This window comes from Chelonoidis abingdonii, chromosome 2 (genome assembly GCF_003597395.2).
Source record: "Chelonoidis abingdonii isolate Lonesome George chromosome 2, CheloAbing_2.0, whole genome shotgun sequence".
NCBI classification, from domain to species: domain Eukaryota; kingdom Metazoa; phylum Chordata; order Testudines; family Testudinidae; genus Chelonoidis; species Chelonoidis abingdonii.
In genome coordinates this window covers 4,375,466-4,402,472 of record NC_133770.1, presented here as the reverse complement: position 1 = coordinate 4,402,472, position 27,007 = coordinate 4,375,466, and the positions used below count along the sequence as shown (strand labels likewise).

At 46.4% G+C, this 27,007-nt stretch overlaps 1 protein-coding gene across 6 annotated transcripts in view; it reads right to left on the bottom strand.

Annotated features, from left to right (window-relative positions):
• LOC116828831 (KAT8 regulatory NSL complex subunit 1-like) overlaps positions 1–27,007 on the bottom strand; it is a 156,603-nt gene that overhangs the window by 101,775 nt on the left and 27,821 nt on the right. For 3 of the 6 annotated variants that reach the window (XM_075062134.1, XM_075062133.1, XM_075062135.1), the window contains one exon: positions 18,034–18,122. The exons of the other annotated variants lie outside the window; for them this stretch is intronic. The gene's annotated coding sequence lies outside the window, so the exon portion shown is untranslated. The remainder of the gene's footprint in view (positions 1–18,033; positions 18,123–27,007) is intronic. 6 annotated transcript variants of the gene reach the window in all.

Below are 27,007 nucleotides of genomic sequence, written 5' to 3'. Positions count from 1 at the left end.
AACCTTCTGTGTGCAAGATTTATGGTAATGTGAAAGTATGCATGCTGTAGGTTGAGGGCTGAAAACCAGTCCCCCTTTTCCATTGCTGAGATTATTTAAGTCAGTGTGATTATCTTGAATATCTGGATTTGGTACAAACTTGTTGAGTTTTCTGGGATCTAATATGGGTCACCATCCACTGTTTTTCTTCTCAGAGTCTTCTCTGGTGTTATCGGTGCCACTTAGGAGGAGTCTGGCTTGTGTTTGCCTCTTGACTCCTTAACCTTGCCAGCAGTGGCCCCAGTGCAGGCGGTGCCAGAAGTTCCCAGTGCATCAAAGGTGCTCACTCTTGGCATGGCCCGCATCGACAATAGCAACCTTGCAGGACACCTTTTTTTTTTTTTTCAGAGGTTCTCTCTGCAGGGACAATGTGGCTCTTTTACTCACTTTCTTGAAGGAAAGATACTTGTTTCCAAAAATGACATGCCAGGAGAGTCCCCGGTTGAGGGGTTCTGCTATCCAGGGTCAGAAACTGGTTGAAGGGTTTTCTCCACGAGAATAAGTTTCAGGTGGAGAGCTCTATCCCATGTGGCTCAAGCTTTGAAGTTGCAGAAGTGAGTAGTCTTTTATGGTGTGCACAACTGACCTAAGCTGTGGACGCAGGGTGAGTGGCCATCAGAAAAACGGCATAGGGTCCTTGCACAAGAAACATCTTTTGAAGCCTGTGAACCAGGCATGTCATGTCCCTCACTGAGGTCATTTTTAGAACAGAATAAATGAAAGGTGGGGGGTTTTTTGAAGGGAGAATAATAAAAGATGTGCAAATGTCTCAACTTGTAACCAAGACCTAACTATCACTAATTAATTCTAACCATTTCTAATAATTTTTCCTAGGCTGTCATTCAACACCACTACGGAGCTCCGTCTCAGGCCAAGGACAGCTGAGAAGCAACTGAGGGGTCGGGTCACACATGGAATGGTCAAAGTGCCAACAGCGCCATGAGATGACTACTGAACCTGTGCAGCTCTGATGGACACTGCTACTGAAAATCTCTGATCAATGATGCTTGGACGCACCAACACCTGAAGTGGAGCACCCACAGGGTGTGAAAGTCGGAGTCCTTTAAGTCAAGGGTGACATACTAATCTCCTGGATCCACAGAGGGAATGATGGAAGCCAGGGAGACCATGCAGAACCTCAGTTTCTTGAGATATCTGACGAGGCAACACAGGTCCAGAATGGGCTGAAGGTCCCCCTTGGTCTTTGGGATTAGGAAATATCGGGAGTAAAACCCTTTCCCTCTCAAGTCTTGAGGAACCTTGTTCACAGTCCCCATCTGTAGGAGGGACTGCACCTCCTGGGTGGGGAGTTGCTCATGGAAAGGGTCCCTAAAGAGGTACCAAGATGGGAGGAAGGGGTAGATGAAAACTGAAGGGAACAGTCGATTGTAACGGTACTTAACATCCAGTGGTCTGATGTTATGCAGAACCCCAGATCTGAAGTGGGACAGACAGTCCGAAAATAAAAGTGGAGACAGGATCTGAGACAGGAACTGGTATAGTATCCCCAGGCACACCTTCAAAAGGCCTGCTTGGGCCCACCAAAATACCTATGTGACCATAGCTGGGAAGATGAGATGGAGGGAAGCGGCTGACACTACTTGTAACCTCTCCCTTTCCTTTTAGGACTCCTGTCACAGAAGGGGAGACCAGTACCCTCTCTACTTCCATTTAGCGCCACAGGGTCAGGGGACTGGCGGCGGACCGGAGACAGTTGCAATGATGGTATCTAGGTTGGCTTGCCCCTAGAACAGGGGTTTTCAAACTTTTTTCCTAGTGACCCAGTTAAAGAAAATTGTTGATGCCCACGACCCAATGGAGCTGTGGAAGAGGGGTTTGGGGTGTGAGAGGGGCTCAGGGCTGGGGCAGAGGATTGGGATGCGGGAGTGAGGGCTGCAGGGTGGGGCCGGGAATGAGAGGTTCAGGACATGGGAGGGGGCTCTGGGCTGGGGTAGGGGGCCAGGGCTCTGAGGTAGGGCCAGGGATGAGACATTGGTTTGTCCTTTAGAACTTTAAACCATTTAAGGATTAAATATATTTTTGTAATACTGAATTTGTGAACTATATTACAGTAATATTGATAAGGGGTGTTGATGATTGTACGCTCTATAGAGTTGTTTGTTTGCTAGACAAGGGAGAGGTAAAGAAAAATTTGTGGTATGACATTATAGAAGCAGAGTTTATGGTGCCTGGGGTTGATTACTGCTGATGTGCTTCATATATGGACAAATTTATTTCTGAGAACAGGTGTGAGTGTGCATGTATGAAGCTGCATAGTTTCACCCTATTTTCTGTGGCTTTGAATTAGTTTAAATTGCTGAGGGGCAAACAATGTCTATTTTAAAACAGCCTGTATATCTGAATTTCCTTTTGTAAAACTTAAAACTGAAGGCACTGGAAAGACAGAGACCACTTCATTCAGTGTTTGTAAGTAACTTCTCAAATTGAATATTTCCAGAACTTTAAAAAACAGAGTGAAGATACACAGGAGTGTTAAGATTTCCCAGCTCCCACAAAAAGGTCCTAAGACTTCCATAGCCAATGGATGGAGAATTACAAAGCAAATCTATTTGGAGCTGTGACTGCATCAATTACAGTGGAGCAGTGAATTTGCAAAGCACAAAGTGTCAATTTGAGAGATCTATTCGAAACTCATGCTTTTCTTGGGAACAAAACCTAATGGATGTTTCATGCAACCCTTTTCATGGCACCCAAAAGTTTGCTAGGTACCTCATAAGACAAGTTCAAAAACATGATCCCTGACACAAACTAATATCTAACATGATGACATAAGACAGTGAACAATGTAGTAAGAAGGGCACAGGGGGTAGTAGTACACAGAATGATGTGGGGGCTCTCAATACTGTAAAACAAATGTTGGCTACTTTCTCGTAGGCTTAGAGAAAAAATTTTAGTGGGGGGGAGAAGATTGGAACAAGGTCAGAAAAGGTATTCTCAGCATACAGACACTCTGGGGATGGTGGTGGGAGGAGGAGTGGAGAATGTTTGCTATCAGAGCAGAGACAATAAAAAAAATATTTCATAGGAGAGGCAGAGTTGTGCAAGGCCTTGAAAGCAAATATAGGCAGCTTGAACTGATGTTTGCAGAAGGGTAAGCCAAAGGATGGATTCAAAGAATGGGGGATGACATAGATCAATGGGCAAGTAATAGGATCTTAGTCGCTACATCAAAAGCCAAAGAGGAGGTTGTAGTAATGAAAAGAGGTCATGAGGTGGACCTATATGAAAGTTTTGGCAGTGTGGGCAGAAAAAACGTTGGATCTTATAGACATTGTGAAGAAAGCAGCAGCAAGACCTGGACATAGATTGGATTGTTGGAGGAGAAAAATCATAGATAGCCTCCAGTTTACAGGCTTGAGTGACAGGCATTATCTGTGGTGTGTTTAACAATAAGAATGGGAAAGTGTTTTGGTGGAAAGAAAGGGATCCAGTTTTGGCTATCTAAAGCTTGAAGGAATAGCAAGACATGTTTAGATATGAGACTGGATAGCAAATAAGTCAGGAAGTGGACTGGAGAAGTGCAAGAGTCATCAGCATAGAAAGTATAACTGAAGCTGTCTGAGTGAGTTAGCCCCCCAACCTGAAGCAAATACTCACCAGCAACCGCACACCATAAAACATAAACACTACCCCAGGAACCTATCCTTGCAACAAAGCCCGATGCCAACTCTATCCACAAATCTATTCAAGTGACACCATCATAGGACCTAATCACATCAGCCACGCCATCAGGGGCTCGTTCATCTGCACATCTATCAATGTGATATATGCCATCATGTGCCAGCAATGCTCCTCTGCTATATACTCTGGCCAAACCGGACAGTCTCTACGCAAAGGAATAAATGGACACAAATCTGACTTCAGGAATCATAACATTCAAAAAACAGTGGGACAACGCTTCAACCTCTCTAACCACTCAGTGACAGACTTGAAGGTGGCAATTTTACAACAAAAAACTTCAAAACCAGATTCCAACGAGAGACTGCTGAATTGGAATTAATTTGCAAACAGTACACCATTAAATTAGGCTTGAATAAAGACTGGGCGTGGATGTGTTATTACACAAAGTAAAACTATTTCCCCATGTTTATTCCCCTCCCCCACACCACTGTTCCTCACACCTTCTTGTCAACTTCTGCAAATGGACCATTTTTGATTACCACTACAAAAAGTTCTCTCTCTCCTCTGCTGGTAATACCTCACCTCAACTGATCACTCTCATTAGAGTGTGTATGGTAACACCCATTGTTTCATGTTCTCTGATCTATAGCTTCCTACTGTATTTTCCACTTCATGCATCCTATGAAGAGGGTTGTAGCCCACAAAAGCTTATGCTCAAATAAATGTGTTAGTCTCTAAGGTGCCACAAGTACTCCTGTTCTTTTTGCAGATACAGACTAACTCGGCAGCTACTCTGAAACCTATTTTTATGACAGTTGCTATAAAGGAGCTGTTACTGAGCAACTAATTAAAATGGAGTTGCTGTGACCAGAGACTTTTCTATAATAATAGAAATAGCTGAAAAACTTTAGAACAATTTAATCTTATTTTCCAGCCATAAAAATACTGTTTTTTAAAATGAACTGCTACTGTAACACAGACTTGCCCAGACATGTATATTAACCAGTCGGACCATCATCTCAATATTTCACCAAAGGGGACTGCGTGTGCTCTCTGCCAAAAGAGAAGAACTAGCTGATTGTCATGGTTACTGTGAGATGTTAGCACAGGAAACATTTTAACAAATATGTAAAATGTAGACTATTGTCACCTGAGATGAGTGGGCTTTCAGAGCTATCTCAATCAACACTGAGAACAATGGACATCTGTGGAGATGGACTGTGTTCACTTTCTAGACCAGATGCAGGCTTAAGGATTTACAAAAAACAAAAGAACCCCCTAAAAGCCTCTAAGGGACCACTCTGGTAAGATACAGTAGTCTGCAACTATATAAGAGAATAGAAAAGAGCACAAGATTTTAACCGTTACAGAGGAGAAACCCTGCAAGCAGTGTCTTGTGAAAGGCAGATCCCAGCTGTTTGAACTGGACCAGCACTGCAAGTCCAGTAACTCACTTAAAGTAGTCCTGTTTAACATTGCTTAGGAACATAACGAAACAATTAGAGAACATGCTCATTTAAAATTGCCCAATGCTCCCTTCCTAACATCGTTTGGCAGCTCCCTGCTTTGTTCACTGCTTGCAGGAAGAGCAGTCCCTTGGAGCTAGCTGGGGGGCGCTTGGAACCAGGGTAAACCGGCAGCCCCCATCAGCTCCTGCTCCCCAGTTCCCTGTGTGACAGCTGCCCAGCAGGCTATCTATTGCCAGTTCAGCTGTCCCTTGCACCACTGCCGTGTGCTGCTCCTGCCCTCTGCCTTGGGGCTGCTCCCCAGAGCATCTTGCTTGCTGGGGGGAGGGAGGGAAGCAGAAACTAATGTCAGGGTGACCCCCTCCCCCCGACCCCATTTCCATGGAGAGGGGGGAAGGAAGACCATGACAGGGCTCAGGACAGAGGGAGCTTCCTGGCAGCAACTTCTGCATCAGCTTGCTGATCTATTTAAAAAGGCAATGTGCTTAAAGGAGCAGTGCACCCCCCACCCCCACAAACACACAGTCTGTCTGGCACGCTATCTCCCCTCCCTCCATTTGTGCTGCCTTCTAAAGTGTGAGGCCAGATTAACAACAATGGGTTAACCCTTGAGGGCTCAGCTGATTGCTAGTTCACCATTTAGCAGTAAGGCATTCTGTGGGAAATATCCCACCCTCTGACTTCACCACCTCAACCAAGCTTCACAATTATCATCGCTGTGTACTAGTCCTGTTTGTTTAAAACGTATACTAGGTGTGTGTGGATGGGTGGATGGTCGGTCAGTCTTTTGTCTGGTGAAAAAAGTTTCCCTGGAACATCTCCCCCCTCCCCAATTTACATTAATTCTTATGGGGAAATTGGATTTGCTTAACATCGTTTTGCTTAAAGTCACATTTTTCAGGAACATAACTACAATGTTAAGCGAGGAGTTACTGTATTAACCTTTGGGTAAGACCTATGTTACTAGAGGAAAGTTAATAAGTACAGGGTATAGTTTGTGTCTTATGTTTTTCTTTTACCTGTAACCTTATGCTTACAAATCCTTATACCTACTTTTTTTTTTTTTTTTTGAATATTTACCTCAAGCTCTGAAAAAGTAAACTTCAATTTGGTTTTACTATAAATCTGTTTAAGTGCCTTATGCTAAGGAGAGTGTTGAACTGAGGGAGAGCCATGAACTAGGATGCATTATTTCAATGGATGCAGCAGATCAATGTACATTGAAAGTGTCCAGAAGGGACTGGGAACCCAAGTGTAACATAGTGAGGTGTGTAAATTGCTAGCCTTTAGAGAAAATGCAGGGCTCACGGAGTCCAGAATGGAGTGCTTATGTTGCCAACAACCACTAGTTGGAGAAGGTTTCTCCTGGTGGGCACAAACAAGGCACAGTCATGCTGTAAGCAGCTGGTAGTGATTCATCCCAAGCGCCCCAGGTAACCCCCCCAAAGCGTCAATTACTGGTTGTTAAATAGTTAATAATGGTGCTCAACATTTCTTTTTAAATAAGTTGTTAGTATGCTTATCTTCAAAAATACTGTTCTATGCCTGCAGAACACATATGCCCGTTACGTGCAATTACCAAGTTAATTTAAGTTTATACAGGTTGCAGAGCGGATTTTTACTTTAAACAAAGTTGGTATTTTCCTTCATTTATTAATGCAGATTCTATGTTATAAGAACTTCTAAACCCACACATTATTGTACCAAGATGCTGACATACTTGAATCAGCTGCAGTAACACTAAGTCTTTTATGGGATCTTCTTCCGTAGTGTTAGAGGTCCAACTCACTTTCTACATTAAACCATTTAAATCTTGCAGAAAAATTCAGTTAATGAATGGTCAGTTACAGGAATTTCAACTTAAGTACTTCTGTGTCCCTCATCACCATATTCCTTACAGTTTTAAGGAAGCTAGTATGTTTCTTTCCTTTATTTATTCTAAGTCAGTCAGATAAATACTACAGCAAATAAACTCAGACCTGCTCTACACTTTAAAATTTAGAGCAAGCTGGAGGCAGAACGAACTGGGAACTTCATCATCACTCATTAAGTGGTAAGTGATCATCACTACAAAAGTTTTTTCTTCCTCCTGCTGATAATGGCCCACCTTCATTGATTAGTCTCATTACAGCTGGTATGGCAACATCCATTTTTTCATGTTGTGTGCATGTGTGTGTGTATATATAAATCAGCTCTCTCGCTCTAGCTTCCTACTGTATTTTCCACTGCATGCATCCGATGAAGTGGGTTTTAGCCCACAAAAGCTTGTGCCCAAATAAATTTTTTAGTCTCCAAAGGTGCCACAAGTACTCCTCGTTCTTTTTGCTGATACAGACTAAACACAGCTACCACTCTGAAAGGTGTGGTTCTACACCACAAAGGTTCATGGAGATTGAATATCTATTTGACAGGACATGAGACTAGATGATCATAGGTGTTTTTTGGCCTTAAAATCTATTCACCTATGAATGACTGAAGAAATTAAAAAGTATTGCACCACCTACATTTTTCCATTAGTCCAGACAGATTATTTCCAAATAAGTTTTTAAGTGCAGAAATCCATTTCTAGCTTCTCTATAAGTGGGCAATGTTAACTGCCATCATCAAAATGAGAAAGGGTACAAAACACCTACTGAGATGCACCTAGTTTAAATTGCAAACGTTAAACACGCTTTCTGATTCTGTGTCAGACTGCTTGAGGTGGACAGAAACCGAAAGCACAACTAGACATTCAGTTTAATGAAGGAGCATACTCGGAACAAACACATTAAATGCTTTCCTTTCTTTCTCCAAGTCCTCTTCCTGAGCTGTCATTGGGATGGTTTTATCTGTCATCTGCTCCGTGTTTTAAAGACAGCACTTCTGTTCTTTAATAAGTTGCCCGCATAAGAGAGCGGACAACTATAACAAGTGGTTACTACAGAGAGGAACTTTGAGAAATGTAGATGCTTTACAAGAAGGTAGGAATAAGGCCAGATGTCCCTTTTTCACATCACGGAATTTCCCTTCTTAGAGGGGAAAGTGGGGTGCGGAGGAGACAGACCGACTACGAAAGTTTCTGGGAAATGGTTTTCCTTTTTTGTATGGGAATCAGTGATGTAGCCACAGGAATGTTAATTTTATTTGACAACAATGAATTTTTATTAAGGAGGGGCTTTTATTCCTTTTGAAGCTCTAGACAGATCATTTAGAGAACCAGAGTCAAGGTCTCAAAATTGGTTGTGCCTTCTGAGCCTTTTTAATATGATCTGAACGATAACGCGTCTCTCTCTCTGAAAAACCACACTGCAGCCAAGAGAGATGGAAATTTGCAAAGAACAGGACCTTTGTGAAACAGGTTACATTGATGTTTTCCTGAAAGATATGCTCTAGGAGAAATTATTTTGGGGAAGTTCTATGGCCTGTGTTATACAGGTCAGACTAGATGATCGCAATGGTCCCTTCTGGCCTTGGAATCTGTGAATAATGAGTGGAGCAAGACCTGCAGTGTGGACAGACACACACAGCTTGTTACTAAAAAAGTGGTTGTTCTAAAGGTGATATGTAAGGGACTTTTAAAAAAATTATGTTAGTTTCTTTATGGTTTGCAAAGAAAGCATGAGACGTGCTCCTATCCCTTTGTTTACTTTAGAAATATTGGAAGCGTCAAGTCTGGCTTTTTTTTTTTTTTTTTTAAATACAGACTTCTTTAAATAAGATTTCAAATATTTATGAGTTCACATTAATTTTTAATTAACACCTTCATACTTTCAGAGAGACATAGCTTTTCCCAAGTCTTCATTAGATATCAAGTTTAGTTTTTTCTTAAAACTGCAGAGCCTGGATGCCAAAGTAAAAATCATAGGACTGGAAGGGACTTCAAGAGGTCCTCTAGTCTAGTCCCCCTGCACTCAAGAATTATCCTTGATGCTAAGAGCAGCAAATTTCATAAGCACTACATATAGCTGACTGAATGGCTTTATTCAGAATGTTTTTTGTTGTGCAATGTGTTACGGAATGTCAATCTCCAGCTACAGAACAGCCAATCCTTTGCTTCTGGCCTCACACCATCAGGGACTTCCTGCTAATCTCACATTTCTAACTATATTCAAGGTCATCATTTCTATTATTCAAGGTTTTACAAGGCTTCATGTTCTCAAAAGAAACCCAAAAAACTGCACGCTCATCAACTGAAGTCTTGATATCTTTAACCTTGTCTCAGTCACCTGTAGCTTTTAATCTGAAATTCTCACATTATGCACTGGATATAATCTAGTTTCAGATATTTTTTTAATATTAATGTTTGTATACAACTGTAACAAGCATAAGCTGCCACACATGCACCCCTCATTGACAAGCAAGTTTGAATTTAGTTTGGAGTCTGATACCAGTAATAAATAAAAGTCACCAGCAATAGAATACTGATGTTACACATCCACCAAGTTAGGTGTATTTTTAGATTAAAGATTGTGCCATAATATGGTAGAGTTATAAGAATCAGAATGAAGGTTCAAGACTGTGCTTTATAAGCAACTGGGTCTTATGAAAACTTTTGCTTAGATGTTCATACACTGACTTTAAAGACCCTTGAGAGGAACTCACAGTTATGTTTCACATGTTTAACTATCATTAAACAATAGACTTTGCTTCAGCCAGTTGAACAAGTTTTATTGTTTACTTCCTTCTAGGGTCATGTTCCTGACCGTGGAGCTCAGCTGCCTCCCTTCTCTTCATGTGCAGACGGAGGGATCTGAACATAGCATGAACAATGCCAATGCTCGAGCGTGGGGCAAGGAGCCTTTAGGCCCACCTTCCCTCCCCACTGCTGCCACCCTATATAGCAGGGCTCTCAAGGAATTTCTGCTGATATCCCAGGCTGGGGCCTTCAGGAGAACACATACCTATCTGGCTCATATTGGCCCAAAACATTAGAAAGGAAGGGCTTTTCTGAGGAGTCATTCATTGAATCCAAGTACTTTTCCTGAGACAGAAGGAACCCCTGTAGTGGAGGGAAAACAATAAGATTGATAATTATTCCACTCAAGTATCCCTTTCAAATCTGTCTGACACTGGATGAAAGACTGATTTTTGCAATAGCAGATCACCTCTGTGAGGCAGAGACAGTCCAGTGTTAGGTTAAAAAGCCAGGCCTGAGAAGTATAGCCTCAGCAGACAGAAAAAGACAGTATCACTGATGCTAACTTTCGAGAGTTAAGGTTTCCTAGTGACAGCTTGTGCCCTTCCATAACATCCAGTTCTGCAAAACTCAAACTTCAGAAAAACAGGACACAATTAAGTTATATACCCTACATAACCTTAATATTGCCCCTTGGAGCTGGCAGCCACTGGTGAGTTATCCACAATGGTCTGAGACTGCATCCAGTGAGAGGGGCCTGGTCTACACTATGCGTTTAAACCGATTTTAGCAGCGTTAAACTGATTTAACACTGCACCTGTCCACACAACGATGCCCTTTATATCAATACAAAGGGCTCTTTAAACCGGTTTCTGTACTCCTCCCCGACGAGAGGAGTAGCGCTGAAATCGGTATTACCATATCAGATTAGGGTTAGTGTGGCCGCAAATCGAAGGTATTGGCCTCCGGGCGGTATCCCACAGTGCACCAATGTGACAGCTCTGGAAAGCAATCTGAACTCAGATGCACTGGCCAGGTGGACAGGAAAAGCCCTGTGAACTTTTGAATTACAGTTACTGTTTGCCCAGCATGGAGCTCTGTTCAGCATGGGTGGCGATGCAGTCCCAAATCCAAAAAGAGCTCCAGCATGGACCGTAGGGGAGATACTGGATCTGATCGCTGTATGGGGAGACAAATCTGTTCTATCACAGCTCCGTTACAGAAGACATAATGCCAAAGCATTTGAAAGAAATCTCCAGGCTATGATACAGAGTCCACAGCACAGTGCTGTGTGATAAGCGTAACAAAAAGCCGAAGAATCAAATGGATGACTCAAGGAGGGAGGGAGGGGGTATCAAGGACTGCAGCTATCCCACAGTCTCCAAAAATCATTTGCATTCTTAGCTGAGCTCCCAATGCCTGTAGGGTCAAACACATTGTCCGGGGTGGTTCAGGGTCTCTCTCGTCAATTTATCCCCACCCCCCTCGTGAAAGAAAAGGGGAAAAAATCGTTTCTTGACTTTTTTATATGTCACCCTATGTCTACCACACGCTGCTGGTAGACATGGTGCAGCAGCAGTGAACAGCAGCATCCTCTCCCCTCCCTTTCCTGGTGGCAGATGATACCGTACAAGAGGACTGATAGCCGTCCTTGTCATCATCCCGTGAGTGCTCCTGGCTGGCCTCAGGTGAGGTCGGCCAGGGGCGCCTGGGTAAAAATAGGAATGACTCTCGGCCATTCCCGGTAGATGGTACAGAACGGCTGGTAACTGTCTTCATCATAGCAACTGGGGGCTGAGCTCCATCAGCCCCCACCTTTTATTCATGTCTAAAGAAAAGATTCTGTACTGCCTGGACTATCACAGCAGTGGGATGCTGGGCTCCTCTCTCCCGCACCGTTTAATGTCCTACCTGGACTGCTGCCTCCCCCTCATTTTATCTCACTAAAAAAAGTTAGTGTTTCTTATTCCTGCATTCTTTATTACTTCATCACACAAATGGGGGGGACACTGCAATGATAGCCTAGGAGGGTTGGGGGAGCAGGGAAGCAACGGGTGGGGTTGTTGCAGGGGCACCCTCTAGAATGGCATGTAGCTCATCATTTCTGCAGGATCTGACACGGAGCGGCTGTGCTCTCTGGTACACTGGTTCTCTAGCACACTTGCCCCATCTTCTAGGCAGGACTGACTATTTTTAGATACAAAATAAAGGAGGGAATGACCTGGGGAATCATTCCCATTTTTGTCTTTGCGCCCCCGGCCGACCTCAGCCAGGGGCACCCATGACAGCAGCAGACGGTACAGAACGAGCGATAACCGTCATCTCATTGCCAGTTTACAATGGCACAGCAGACGGTACATAACGACTGGTAACCATCTCTACTATCTTGCAAAGACAAATGAATGCTGCTGTGGAGCGTTGCAGTACCACCTCTGTTAGCAGCACCCAGTACACATACGGTGACAGAGACAAAAGGCAAAATGGGCTCCATAGACACATGCTATGGTGTCTGCCAGGGCAATCCAGGGAAAAAGGGCGTGAAATGATTGTCTGCCGTTGCTTTCACGGAGGAAGGAATGAGTGATGACATTTACCCAGAATCACCCGCAACACTGTTTTTGCACCATCATGCATTGGGATCTCAACCCAGAATTCCAATGGGCGGGGGAGACTGCGGGAACTATGGGATAGCTACGGGATAGCTACCCACAGTGCAACGCTCCAGAAATCGACGCTAGCCTCGGACAATGGACGCACACCACCGAATTAATGTGCTTAATGTGGCCGCGTGCACTCGACTTTATATAATCTGTTTTACAAAACCAGTTTATGTAAAATCAGAATAATCCCGTAGTGTAGACATACCCAGAGTTGCAGCTGTAGTAAATGGCTTGAGTGGTGGAGGGAGTAGGTGGGGCAGATTGGTGGAGGTGTGTTTGTGAGTTGAGGAGGGAGAGATTAGTTTAAGGAGCATCACAGAATTGTGGCTGTGATGTGAGTTGGGTTTGAGCCCACCCTGTGGGTGCGAGTAAAGAAAAAAGGAGCACGTGAACCTAGCCTAGTTGCCTGAATCATTTTATTGCAAAATTGTATAGGATGTCGCATTAGCAAAGCACAGGGGAGGGAAGGGGAGCGGTCTTGATGTGATGAAGTGGAGGAGTTTCCTGTGTTTTCGAATGGTTTGATGGAGTGGGACTCAGTGCCTCTGGGTGCTACTGGTTTAAATGAGGTGAGGAAAGAGGGAGTTGTTGTTACAGAGGACCGGAAAGGGAACTTGGGACCCCAGCCAATGGCCTGGAGGATGACAACCCAGCTCAAGAGTCACAGCCGATTCTGGCCAGCGGGAGGACAATGGGCTGTAAAGAGCGGACCCCGTGACCTAACCAGCCAGTTCCAGACAGAGGGCAGAAGAGAGAAGAGGTGGCCCGGGTGACCCAGTTTATGACCCTGTTTCCCTAGAGAGAAGACAATGGACAGAGGTGGGGCTTGGGGGAGGTGATATTGGATGCCCAGCTGGGAAGCAGGGGGGTTCTGGGCTGGAGAAGGAGAGGAGGCAGAGCCCATCTGGATGCAGGGGAGACTGGGATGTGCTGTGCTGAGGGCGGCCAGGCCTGAGGTCCTGAGAGTTTCTTGTGCTGTGTTCAACGCTCAATAAACCCTCCTGTTTTACGCTGGCTGAGAGTCACTCCAGTCAAGTGAACAGGGTTGCATTGTCCGCTTCAGGGAGGTAGAGGCCACGGGGTCCAGAGTGAGTGGAATCCCTGAGGGGGCCCACAGTGAGACAGGTGTGCAAAGGCTCAGAGGTGCGGCTCCAGGAAATGGAGGGGCCTAAACCGAGAGAGTGGACCCCCGAGAAGGGCTCTCTCACTGAAAGGGGAAACCCCCACAGACCACACGGGGCCAAGAGTGGGCACGATCTGTGAGTCCGAGACACTTGCCATGCAACTGGAATGGTCAATAATGAGGTGGGATATGAGAGCAGTCTGTGGGTTTAATGATGGGTAAGGGAAAGTATTGGTTTAGATCATGGTTTCTCAAACAGGGATCGCTGCTTCTGTAGGGAAAGCCCCTGGTGGGCTGGGCCGGTTTGTTTACCTGCTCTGTCCACAGGTCTGGCCAATCGCAGCTCCCACTGGCCGCAGATCACTGCTCCAGGCCAACAGGAGCTGCTGGAAGTGGTGCGGGCCGAGGGACTTACTGCCACTGCTTTCAGCGACTCCCACTGGCCCAGAGCAGCAAACCGCTGGACCTGCGGACAGGGCAGGCAAATACACCAGATCAGCCCACCAGGGGCTTTCCCTACAGAAGCAGCAACCCCTGTTTGAGAAATCCTGGTTTAGATGGTATCCTGTAAGTGCAAAGTGGTATTCTGAATAGGCTAAGTGAGTGCAGGGCAGGTGCAGGTAGGTCCTTTCCTTTACACTGAAAGTCGCAGGCGTTGGTAGGAGTTAGTGGTCATTGTGGCAGCTGTAGACAACATGTAGAACAACAGTGGACTACCCACTTCTGGTCCTGCACTCTTCTCCCTGCCCCTTGCCACCCAGCTGTTCCAGTCAGTCCTGTGCCTTCCAGACCAGCCACCCTCCCCACCGGCCCCCACCATGCTATTCTGTCCAAGCTTCCCCACATCCTTGGCACTCCCTAATGTGTCTATGTGGCACTGTATCCCATTTTCCAACTGTCAAATCAGAATTTTCCCTATGGATGATGAGAGAACCTAAAGGCTATTTTAAAATGTTAATACAATTTTCTGAAAAGGAGCTGTATCCTGTGCATTCCTTAGCCAGTCTGCATTTTTCCCTCACATGCCCAACCCCCTTCATTCTTGGTATCTGCAGCAAACAAGACTACACACACCCCCTTCTGCAGCATAGGAGGCTCAGAAAGGGGTGAATTGGCCCATTTATCTTAATACGATGGCATACCTGAACAAAAACAGCTTAAGATGATTGCAGCCTGAAACAATAGTTCTGAGATGTATGAATGACTCCATTCATATCAGTCTCATTCCCCCTATCCAGCCAACTTCAGGAGAGCCACAACATGCCTATTCTCAACATCTGCAGGCTCCCAGTATGCCTGTTCTCAGCTGCATACCCAAGGGATGGGGCTTTCCCAGTTCCCCCACACATAGTGGGGAATAGGGAGACAGGCTTTGACCCCCTGAAAGGAAAAGGTCCCCTACATCCTAGCTCAGAGAAGGGGACAGGCAGGGGTATTAAATCCCTATATATGGGCTGGGGCCCTCCAGATCATGGTGCACACATAGGAGGGGAATATCAGGGTAACAGATGCATATGCTCCTATTTCCCTACAGTCTGTCACTCATCCCCACCCCGTTCCCTTTTCCTGATGTCCCTACCCCCCTCATTTCCCCATCACCTAATCCCTCTACTATGCACCTATTCCCATTTATCCCTCTCCTCACACCCCCAAACCCTTTCCTCGCTTATTTCCACCCACTCTTCCACCCCAATCACCTTCCCCTCCCAGCATACGCTTGCAGATACAATTCATTTTTTCAAAAATAGTTTCAGTGCTTTTTGAATATTTACTATACTCAGATTATATTTCCCCAAAATAAAAATTCTTCTTTGACAGAAGCAGATTCAAGCAATATGCTTCCCTTTTTAACTTCTACCCTGGGTTGGGGATCTGAATTCAGTGTGCCTCTGTGGGGTTCAGATTCAACGGCCAGAACATTCCCTTGAAGTCCTGCAAACCTTAGGTGGCTTTCAACACCACTGGGCTCTCTCTCTGTACATGCAGAGGGGAATCCATTAGGTAGTAGGACCTTAGATATGCTTACCAGAACACTCACCTGGAGAAACACTCTTTTTCAAAGAATGCTGGAATTTGATTTCTCCCAAAGAGCTAGTGGGTGCTGTGCATTTTGTAGGGGTAACCCTTGAGCATCGGAGACACTAATGCAATGATCTCAGCCATGGATGGATCTCTAATTGTGCATGAAAATGTTGCATGTGTCAACTTTAAGAGCTTTTTCTTTTTCTGGGGGCTGTATCTTGGGAACCTCTTGTTCACATTGTCCCAAATTTGGTTCACTGACCAAACCCCACCTCCCCATGAAGTGCACAACATTTCAAGGCAATCCGAGTAACTGTATGGACTTTAAAGCTCAACTTCAAGTGCTCTAAACAGAAAGCTTGTCTTGATCAAATACAACAGAGCTGGCGGCACTCTGCTATAATTAAAGGGAAAATGGAGGGGCAGGAGCACTACAAACCCATCATAGCATAGCAGGCTCAGCAAAGTGCAGAAGTGGCTCGTTCATGTCAATGAAATATTCTCTGATAAAAGAACAGCCAATGGAATGAATACAACCTGAAACAATAGTTCTGAGATGCATGAACTACTTCATTCATGTAACTGTCGGTCCCACCTCTCCATCCCAGTACTGAAGAGAGTTTCCGATGTAAACATGCCGATTCTTAGATCCTCACCCAATATCCACAGTGTGTTCTTCATGTGTGTTCCAAGTATTCCTGTTCTAAATTCTCCATCCAGGAGCAGGGCTTTCCCGAAACCTGGTTCACTTGGAGGGAGGGGGAGAGGGAAACAGAAATGGGCTCAGATACCCTTTGGGCGACAAGGCAACCCAGACCCCAGCTTACATCAGGGAGGCAAGAAGACGGTTTTAGACCCTCTCCCTTCACAAAGGGAGGGGGCAGAGGTGAAAGTAAGCCAGTTCAGGCTGGTACGGTGTACCGGCAAGAGCCGGTAGGCTGTGCTGTACTGGACCAGCTACCCCAGGCTGGCGCTTTAAAGGGCCCAGGGCTCCCTGCAGTAGTCTGGAAAGGTTGAGAGCCACTGTAATAGTGGGTGTTAGCATGCTAGTGATGGGTGATCTAGAAATACCTGAGAGGAAAAATAGCTTCTCTCCTCTAAAAACTCCTGGTGCACTCCACTAGCTATTAGCGCTGGAATACATATGAACATGAGATAGTTCAGAGGAATTTTCTTACATACACTCCAATCACCATGTTTAGCAACAATAACTGTCTCCATTAAGTCAATATTAACATTTTATACTATGTGATTTAAAACTTCTAGACACCAAAATGAATTACCAGTTGAAGGCAATGAGAATTCCCTATATAACATCAGTAAAGGAGGTCCCTTCATCCAGCAAGGCCAAATTATCTCACCATATGGTCCCATTTATGATGGATACCTAGATATCTATTAAGGAATTTCAGAGGCATGACAATCTACAAGTCAAACAAAATACCAGTCACCATGGCAGTCATCTCAGTGCTCCAATATTAAGCCGGATGTTTAATAGAAAGCAAATTTATAACAGGAAGAGTCAGCACATTTCTTTGCTCACATGTTTCTATGAGCAGATGCCTTGCAGCAAGATAACAATTTAAAGCCCAACTGTAGATCTTGCTCTGTTTAAACACAGGCAGCCTTAAGGATGTACAGAAGAACATACTAATTTTCCTGTTCTGAAGGACATCATTACAGTACTGACATTAGCAGGGGATTTGATATTATACTAATTATATTCTCCCTTTCTAATCAAATTGTTTCCTTAGCTAAATGACTAAGAGAACCACAAATGTTTACATACTCTGATCCTCAAACCCTAACAAATCTAAGTTAAATATTTAACATTCCAGATTTAGATAGAAATAAGCCTTTTCACTTCCCATAAAAATTCACTCCCAGATGGTAAAACAGCAGAACATCACTAATTTGCACTAGCAGTTATGGCTTTTACAAGTTGGAGAGTGAACAATTCAAAAAAAATAAATACACCTCTACCCCGATATAACACTGTCCCCCGGAGTCAAAAAAAAGATCTTACCGCATTATAGGTGAAACCACGTTATATCGAACTTGCTTTGATCCGCCTGAGCGCACAGCCCCACACCCCAGAGCACTGCTTTACCGCGTTATATCCAAATTCGTGTTATATTGGGTCATGTTATATCGGGGCGGAGGTGTAAATCACAATGAAATTTAGTTATAACTGATAATACTTTGTATTCATCTCAGTAAGTGTTCTGTACAGTGTTCTGTAGAAACAATCAAATCAGTAACAAAACCTTACTACTGCACCCTGATATTAGATCTTTCAGAAGTGAAGCAAGACCACTTGGTAACATATGCAAGTTAATATGTGCATCAGCAAGGTTCTGCTGTCACTGGAAGGCACTTATAGTTAAGCATTTGCACACAGGGAGAAAATTAAAGCTTTTCCACTAACATTCAATACAATCTTACTGCTTCCACTGTCAGCCTCACCTGTGGTATTGTGCTGGGTTCTCAAATTACAATCCAAGTTCTCAACTCCAACTCTAGTTCTCTAGTAATGTTTGTCCTCATGTCTAATGCTGAAACAGATTAAACAAATCAGGTTTTGACTGTAAGTTTACATGACAGCCAAAACAGATGTCAGCTTAACAAATTTAAGCGTCTAACCAATGTGTGATGCTTAAGTAAATGCTGTACTGTTTTTTCTCCCACTACTCTAAAAAAGTATCTGAATATCCAGAAAGCAAGTTTGGGTTACATCTAGATATGATTCCAGTTAGATTCTAATACAGTTCCCATCATCACAGCATGAGCAACTCACAAAATTCTGAAGTGTTGAAGATATAGTTCTCCCTTCCTTGCAGTGCGCAGAGACTGGCGTTTTTAAAAAAAACTGCAGTGATACTGTGAAAAGCTTAATCAAAAGTAGGATTTACATTTATTTTTCCCCCGAGACAGAGCTTCATGGACATCCCGATATCTTTTGAGGAGTGAGTTCCAGACTCAGAACCAGTTATCAAGAAAGTTCTCTGCCGCACACCCAAGTCTAACTCTTCAGGGTGACAATTCCATTCTTCCAATGCCAATTTACAGGCTCTGATCCTAATGAAGTCTTACAACACATGGATTAATTCCTTTCTGAGACTATTTCTGCGGGGTGGGGGTGGGAGGAAAGGTGTAGATACCAGGGTGCCTGGGAATTCCCTGTGTTTATCAGGATCTCAGTGAGAACATCCAACCCCCAAGACACACACACATTTTTAATTTAGTTAGGTGGCCTCTTCAAGAAGAAGTATACATTGCTTTTAAAGAGAGATCCTGTGTAATATTTCAGCCTCACTGAACTGAATTCTTCCAACACTTAAGGGACTTTACTAAGGAGTATTGCCTCTAAGTTCTCAGAAAGCTGTGCAGCCACACAGCAGCCTATTTAGCACCACTCAGATGCTCAAGGAACCCACCCGGGGACTTGTCGCAGCCATGGGAGGGGTGCCCCTCTTCTGTCCCCAACTTTGCTGTGGCACAGCCAGGGAAGGGCAGCCCAGACCGAGGGGCTCCCCCAGCCCAGACCTATTGGGGCCAGGGGTGGACTGCCTATTCTGAAGCCCCAATCCCAGAGCTGCCGTGGCAGGGAGAGGCACCCCTTCAACCCAGCCCAGGTGCTTCTGTGGGGAGAGAGACTGGAGGAGTCTGCTCTTCCTGCCGTAGACCTGAGCATCCTCCTGCATCCCAAACTCCTCATCCCCTGCTCCCCAACCCTCTGCCACAGCCCTGAGCCCCTCATCTCCAGAGCCCCTCACCCCCAGAGGTGTGTGGGCTCTTTCCCACCATAGAGCCCACACACCTCTGCACTCCAACCCTCTGCCCCTGCCCTGAGCCCCCTCCCATATTCCGAACCCTTTGGCCCCACCCCACCATACATCACCTCCATATTGGTGCACATAATATTCTTTCTGCACATGGGTGGGAAAAAATAGAAGGAACACTGCCAGCGATATGCTCATTAGTAATTTCATAAAATTTTTGGATAAGAGATTTTAATTCTAGTCTAAGATGGTAAATTTTTGATAGCTCACCAAATCTGATGTTCATTATTAAAGGAAGTAAAGTCAACTCTGAAGTGATACCACCTCCTTCTATATATCAAATACTATTTATGACTCAATCACATTTCAACTGCTGAGAAGACTTCCTGGAGCCTCTGATCAAGTCCTAGTTGCACTACTACGTATTACGCATCAATCACGTTAAAGCTAGGAACCTCAAATTCTTTAATTCTCTACATAACGAGGCACATCCAATTGCATTTGATTGTCACTGTCCTGCTGCAAAATATTGTCTCTCTAAAGCAGGATTCAAACTCAGCTTGCTGGTTCCCACTTCCATATTTCATCTATTAAACCAGCATCATTTCCACCTGGGGCTCAGAAGATTACACTGCAGTTACAAAAAGCAACATCTACAGTATAATTAGCTTCCAGAGTGTTCTTATTTTAAGTAGAGCATTATGAAAATGATTGCTAGGCAGAGCTAGAAAATCAGTTTCCCTGCAGGCATAGCTAGCTGGCAATAAGTCTTCAAAGTACAAACAAGCAGAAGAACTCCTCACATATAAATTCCTATCGGCTAATTAGTTTTGCTCACTGTACTCAAGAGTGACACAATGCTGATATGGAAGAGATTTTGTCCCTAAAAACAATGAATTCATATCAAATATATGCAGATAATTGCAACCATTACTTAGTATATGGACTCATTCGGATTTGTCATATCCTTATGTAAATTCCCAGGCAAGAAAAGAGTGAATTGTATTTTAAAATTTCAATTTAATTATCAAAGTTACTCCATTAAAATAAATACTTAGAAATTCACGTGTTTATTACATAGCAGCAACTAAGCAGATTTTCATTGTTTTCAGAGCTCATCTACATGTTTACAGCCTCTCAGGAACGTAAGAGAGTAACACTGTAAAACTGACTATTGATACAGAAATCAAAACTGATTACATGCACCCTCTCTCAAATACGAAGAGCACACCAAGAAAAGAGATCTTTAGATCTGTTTTAGTAACAAATTCTCATGTGACATGGGATAAAAGACGTGCAATATTTTTTAAGTTGTGTCCATTTAAAGCCACCAGCTAAGAAAGGCTAAAGACTGATGAATATAGCACCCCTACCTCCCCCCCACCCCAATCAGTACCCTCAGAGGACTCTCTTAAAATTACCTTTTGAGATTGCTTCACTGGTATCTGCAGACAGATACATTAAACTCAAGGCACTTTACATCACTACTAATAGTACGACTGAGAATGTGCCATATTCATAAGAACGGCTGTACTGGGTCAGACCAAAGGTCCATCTAGCCCAGTATCTGTCTACCGACAGTGGCCAATGCCAGGTGTCCCAGAGGGAGTGAATCTAACAGATAATGATCAAGTGATCTCTCACCTGCCAGCCATCTCCATTTCCTGACAAACAGAGGCTAGGGACACCATTCCTTATCCATACATGGCTAAAAGCCATTTATGGACTCAACCACCATGAATTTATCCAGTTCTCTTTAAACACTGTTATAGTCTAGCCTTCACAACCCCTCAGAAAAGGAGTTCCACAAGTTGACTGTGGCGCTGACGTGAAGAAAGACGGTTACTCACCTTTGTAACTGTTGTTCTTCGAGATGTGTTGCTCATATCCATTCCAGTTTGGTGTGTGCGCGCCGCGTGCACGTTCGTCGGAAGATTTTTACCCTAGCAACACTCGGTGGGTCGGCAGGGCGCCCCCTGGAGTGACGCCACATGGTGCCGCAATTATACCCTGCCGACCCAGCCGCCTTCGCATCTCTTCTTGCCGGCTACTCCGACAAGAGGGAAGGAGGGCGGGGAGTGTGGAATGGATATGAGCAACACATCTCGAAGAACAACAGTTACAAAGGTGAGTAACCCGTCTTCTTTTCCGAGTGCTTGCTCATATCCATTCCAGTTTGGTGATCCCAAGCCTTATGTAGGCGTGGGTCGGAGTGAAATATGGCAGAATGCAAACTGCTGAGCCCAAAGGCTGCAGTATCCCGTGCGTTGAACCAGAGCGTAATGCGAAGCAAGGGATGGACCGAGGACCATGGAGCTGCGCGATACGATTTCATGGGTAGGTACACGAGTCAGTAAAGGCGGCAGATGAAGCCTGCGCCCTGGTAGATAACGCATGGTGATGTGGCTTGGGGAAATGTGAGCCAAATCATAACAAGTGCGGTGCACGGCAGCACCCAAGATGAGATCCTCTGAGAGGAAACAAGTAGGTCTCTCTTCGCCAGCTACTGCGACCGAAGTTAGGGCGAGTTACAAAAACGGTTTTGTCCGCTTGACATAAATGCGAGCGCTCCACAGATGTCCAAGAGTCAATGTTGTCCCCATCGCTTGAGTGGTGGAACATGAAAAGCCGAAACCACCTAGGGAGGAAAGCCAGATGTGGTCTAACTGCACCTGTTTTTTTTTGAACAGAATGAATGGCAGAACCACCATAAAGAGCCTGAGCTCGAAGACCTTCGTCTGGCCGATGTAACGGCTACTAGGAAAAGCTGTCTTCCAAGACAGGTATAAAGCGAGCGGTCGCTAACGGGTTGAATGGAAGAGACATAAGTCTGTAGACCCAGGTTGGGCTGGGCGGCGTACCCAAGGGTGTATGCGCTGCAAGCCCTGAAGGAACCTCGAAACCCATAGAGTATGAGAACACAGAACGACCACCTTAGCCTGGAAGGAAGGTGAGATGGCTGCCAAGTGTACCTTGGCGATGACACCGCTAGCTGCTGTTGCAGGCAGAGGTTAGTCCTAAAATAGAGGGGATCAAGCCCAGCAGGAGTAAGATTGAGCGTGTCGCCCTGTAGGAGAAACGCTTCCACTGCCAGGTACGCTGACCAGGTGGAAGGCTTCCTGCTATCGTGATAGTCACGTAGCGGTCAACCAATGAGGTGAAGAGACTGCATCCGGGGCGCGAAGTTGCCGCAGTCCTGAGGTATGAGGTCTGGGTGGAGTGGCAGGTAATTGGTAGAGCTTTTGACAGGCCGAGCAACGTGTCATATCAGCACTGCCTCGACGTAGGACACGCTGGAGTGAACATGATGATGCATGCCCTGCCCTGCGAAGTCTGAGCAGGACCCAATGAACTGGGGGAACGGTGGGAAGGCATAGAAGGCGTTGGCCCTTCCACGGCATGAGGAAAGCGTCCGAGATCGGTCCCGGAGAGAGACCTTGCGAGGAGCAGAACCTCAGTCATTCCGTGTTTTCGTGTAAGCGAACAGGCCCATATGTGGGAAAAAACCACTGCTGGCAACAGAATGCATGACAACATGCAGGGCGAGCACTCATGAGACAGGAAAGACCTGCTGAGTCAAAGCAACCGAGCGAGAAAAGATGCGTACAGATTTTTCGAGGGGCATGCAAAAGGTCCAGAAGACGGATGCCTCCTGATCACAAAGGAGGAAGGACCATGTCTCCCAGGTGTTTATATAGGACATGGGCGTTGTGCTGGCTCGTAAACACCTGAGGACGCCACTGCCTCGCAAGCTGCTGCGGAACCCCCTTTACTGAGTGACCACCTGAGTCGAGAGATTGACAGTATCCGTCGTCAGGGGAAGCGAGGGCTGTGGCGGATAGAGCGCATCCCACCCACACCAGGGAGGGGAGTAGCCCACAGTGTAGGAAGCCTAGGGTGCTCGAGGGAATGGTGACTATCGTGCGATTGGGCCCTGTCCATCGGCGTACGCCGATGTGAAGCCAAACTGGAGAAGAACAAGAGGTAGAGCATAAACGTGTTTGGTTACAAACTAGCAGGCCAGCCATGGCAACCTGGGAGAACCAGACAAGGCGAGCCCAAGTCGCGGGAAAGTTGCAGACCTCGGATGATCGGTGCCATCGCCTGAAACCGGCTGTGGGTAAGTGGATCTGGCTTCCTCGGAGCAGAATAGGCCCATAGGAAGTCTAACCTCTGCGTGGGACCAAGAAAAGTGGATGTTTCCATAGTGAATCATCAGGCTAGACATGTGAATAGGTCCTGACGATGCCACAATCGCAAATGACTTGCGTCAACGGAGTATCCTCAGATAAGCCAATCGCCAGATGCCAGAAAATGCAACATGCAAGGTCGCGGAGGTGGGTGGCGATACTACGGCCACACAAAAGGTTAATGCTCATGCGGCTGCAGAAAGGCCCAAATCAGCAGGACGTAAACGGAAGTCCTCCCACTATTCTAGCCACACACAGGTATCTCCTGTGGGATGGGAGATGGCAATGTAAAAGTACGCGTCTCATATCGAGTGGCAATACCAGTCTCCAGGAATCTAAGGACAGGTATAATGGTCCCAGGGAATCCATTTGGAACTTCACCTTATCATAAACTGGTTAGTCTCTAGGTCCAGGATAGGTCTGAGACCTCCATAACAAAGTCGGGATTACGGAATAAGGGAAGTAAGTGTCCCGTTATCCATCACAATGTGCACCTCGTGTAAGAGGAATTGAGCCCGAGAGGAGTCCCTGAAGAGGGACAAGGGTGGAACAAAGTGAGGTGATACTCAGCACTCCACCAGGTGTAGGGAACTGCGAACTGAAGTTAAACTGGGACCAGCCAAGAGGCAGTTGGAGTGGGATCCCGCTTGTAAAACAGTCGCACCCTCGGCGCCACCTTTGAAAGTTCTAATCTGTGGCTAGGCACTAGGGTGCGGCGTGGGTTGGGGATGGAAAGGCCTGCAGGGGTCGTCGGCGTTACGCCGCCCAGAGGAGCGGCATTAGGACCCTGTTGCCCTTCAGGCCTTTGCAGCCTGGGGTTGATTTCCCCCCAAAGAGCCTTACCAACAAATGGAAGTCGTGACAGGCCGGAAGTTTGAAACTGACAGCCAGGAGATGCTCTCATGGTAAACGAGGCCTGGAGAGAAGCTCTGGCCGCCTTTTTCTCTTCTCCAAGAGGGCAGTGAACTTTAGCGGAACTTGATGGAGAAGCTCCATAACTTTATCCACCGTAGTTCAGTGTTTATGATTATAGGGCTAAAGAGGGTTTAATTGATTGCCAGAGAGCAGGGCTAATAGGCCCTTGCAGAATGCACCTTGCGGTCCGAGTAAGGGTCAGTTCGCCACTAGCCCTTCGATTTCGGGGCTGCGCCTTTGGCCAATGCCGTCCCTTTTTCTCACCACTGAATCGACTATGAGCAGGGAGAAGGATGAACAGACTAAGTAGTTACCTCCATAAGAAGCATTGGCATTCGCCTGGATGGTCCGAAGAAACAGGTCCGGTCCCCTATAGTGGGCAACCCGCCGATAGAATGGTGCACTACCGGTCCCCTAACCATCCGGGACCTCCTGCCCTGGAGGTCCAACCATTGAGTGCTACTCCCATAGGAGGTCCTGAATGGCTCTCAAGTTGTTGGTAGGCACAATGAATCCGCGGTCCTGAAGCATAAGAGCTGTCCGCGTGGAAGACACTGATGCGCCCCGGATGGCCATGGAGGTGCTGAAACCATGGCAGACTCTGACTCTACGACCTTGCCGCAGCACGGCACCTGGGACCGTGGTACCGGAAGGCGCAGTGGTAACCTGGAACGAGATCCGACCTGAGACCAGAGGGTGCCAGGAGGTTCGAACGAGATCTCGCAGGTTGGGCAGCGGCTGCGGGACGCCACAGCGCCCATAGCGGTGCTGGGGGAGCCAAACGTGCGAGATTATCGGTCGGTAACGGGACACTCGACCTGTTGCCAGCGATGAGAGCGTGCGAGGAGAAACAGCCATCGGATTGTAAGAGTGGTCAGGAGTGGGCGCCGACGGAACGTGGAGCGTCGCGGGACCGTTGATCATGAACGGTGGCCACTTCAGCTGCGCTGACAGAGGTGTCGTAATCAAGGTGGCTTGGCCAATGACTATATTACCCACACTCGATGGGCCGGGGTTCAATCCAGCAGAAAAAACTCTGTCAGGGCAATGAAATCCCTCGCCGTTGGAAATGTCTCCGGCGTGGAGGGAACAGTAAGCTCGACCACAGTGCGTACCGGGAAGTCTGTCAGGCACCGGATTCGACGGCCCTGTTGGAGCGGGAATCGACGGTGCTGACGTCGCAAGTGCCCTCAGCAGGTGTCGGTGCCCTAGCGATCCGGCTAGACAAGGCTGTCCCATGTCTGCGGTGCTGTTTCGCACGGGAAGAAAAGGCAGGGACTCGTTGTTGTGGCCGCGGCAGTGTCTTAGATGAACTCCCTGGCTGTGGGTGCCGTTGGCACGGAAGCAGCAGGAGCAGGAAAGGAACAACAGGCGCGTGCCAGGGAGCGGCCAAGGCACTGGATCGAACGGCCCTTGCGGGACGCCAGGATCGACGTGCGGGCGTTGTCGGTGCGCGGCAGGTGTCGGTGCCGGCAATCCATTTAATGAGGGCTCTTGCTGGCGGTGCCGTTGGACGGAAGCAAGCAGGAAGCAGAGGCTCACACGGCAAATGCCGGGGAAGCAGGCCCGCACTGGAATGCACAGCCGCGCGGGACCGAATCAACAGTGCCGGTGTCCTCATGTCTCTGGCAAGGTGTTTGGCGCCAGGGCGATCCGACTGAAATGAGCTCTCTGGCTGCGGTGCAAGTTGGCACAGAAGCAGCAGGACCGGGAAGTCAACCACGCGTGTGCCGGAGCTGTCAGAGCCACTGGCAGGAGATTCGTGGCTTCCCGCAACCTCAAGAGAGCAGGGGACGTGCCTGAGTTCGAACTGTCGGTGACAAGTAGGCCGGTGGCGAAGGGGTCCGGTGCGAGGAGGCAACTTCTGTCGCCGAGTAGCCAGCGCTTGGTGCAAGAAGGTGGAGGGGAAATGAAAGTCCCGCTCCGTTTTGTTCTAGGCTTAAACGCCTGCAAATCGGGCACTTAGCTGTGAAATGCAGTCCCCCGAGGCACCGAACAGGATCGTGTGGATCTGACTGTCAGCAACGGTCTGAGGTGTCAACGCAAACAGTCTAGAACCGGTGACGGCAGGGCTCCAGCCTGGTTGCGGGAAGGGGCTAACCCCCGAACCCCGCTAACTATATTATAAAACTAACATGCTAGTATGAAAAACGCAATAAGTGAAACAAATAAAAGGATTTATAACTAATATAACACAAGAACTACGAGTACTAGGAGCGGAGGTCAGCTAAACTGCGCTCCACTGTTTCCAACGACCGACACGGGCGGTAAGAGAGGAACTGAAAGGTGGCTGGGTCGGCAGGGGTATATATCGGCCCAATATCGGGCACTCCAGGGGCGCCCTGCCGACCCAACCGAGTGTTTTGCTAGGGTAAAAATCTTCCGACGAACGTGCACCGGCACGCACACACCAAACTGGAATGGAATATGAGCAAGCACTCCGAAGAAGAACTTACTTCCCTTCTATTTGTTTAAAACTGCTGCCTATTAATTTCAATTTGGGGACCCTAGTTTCTGTATTATGGGAAGAAAGTAAATAACTTTCCTTAAAAA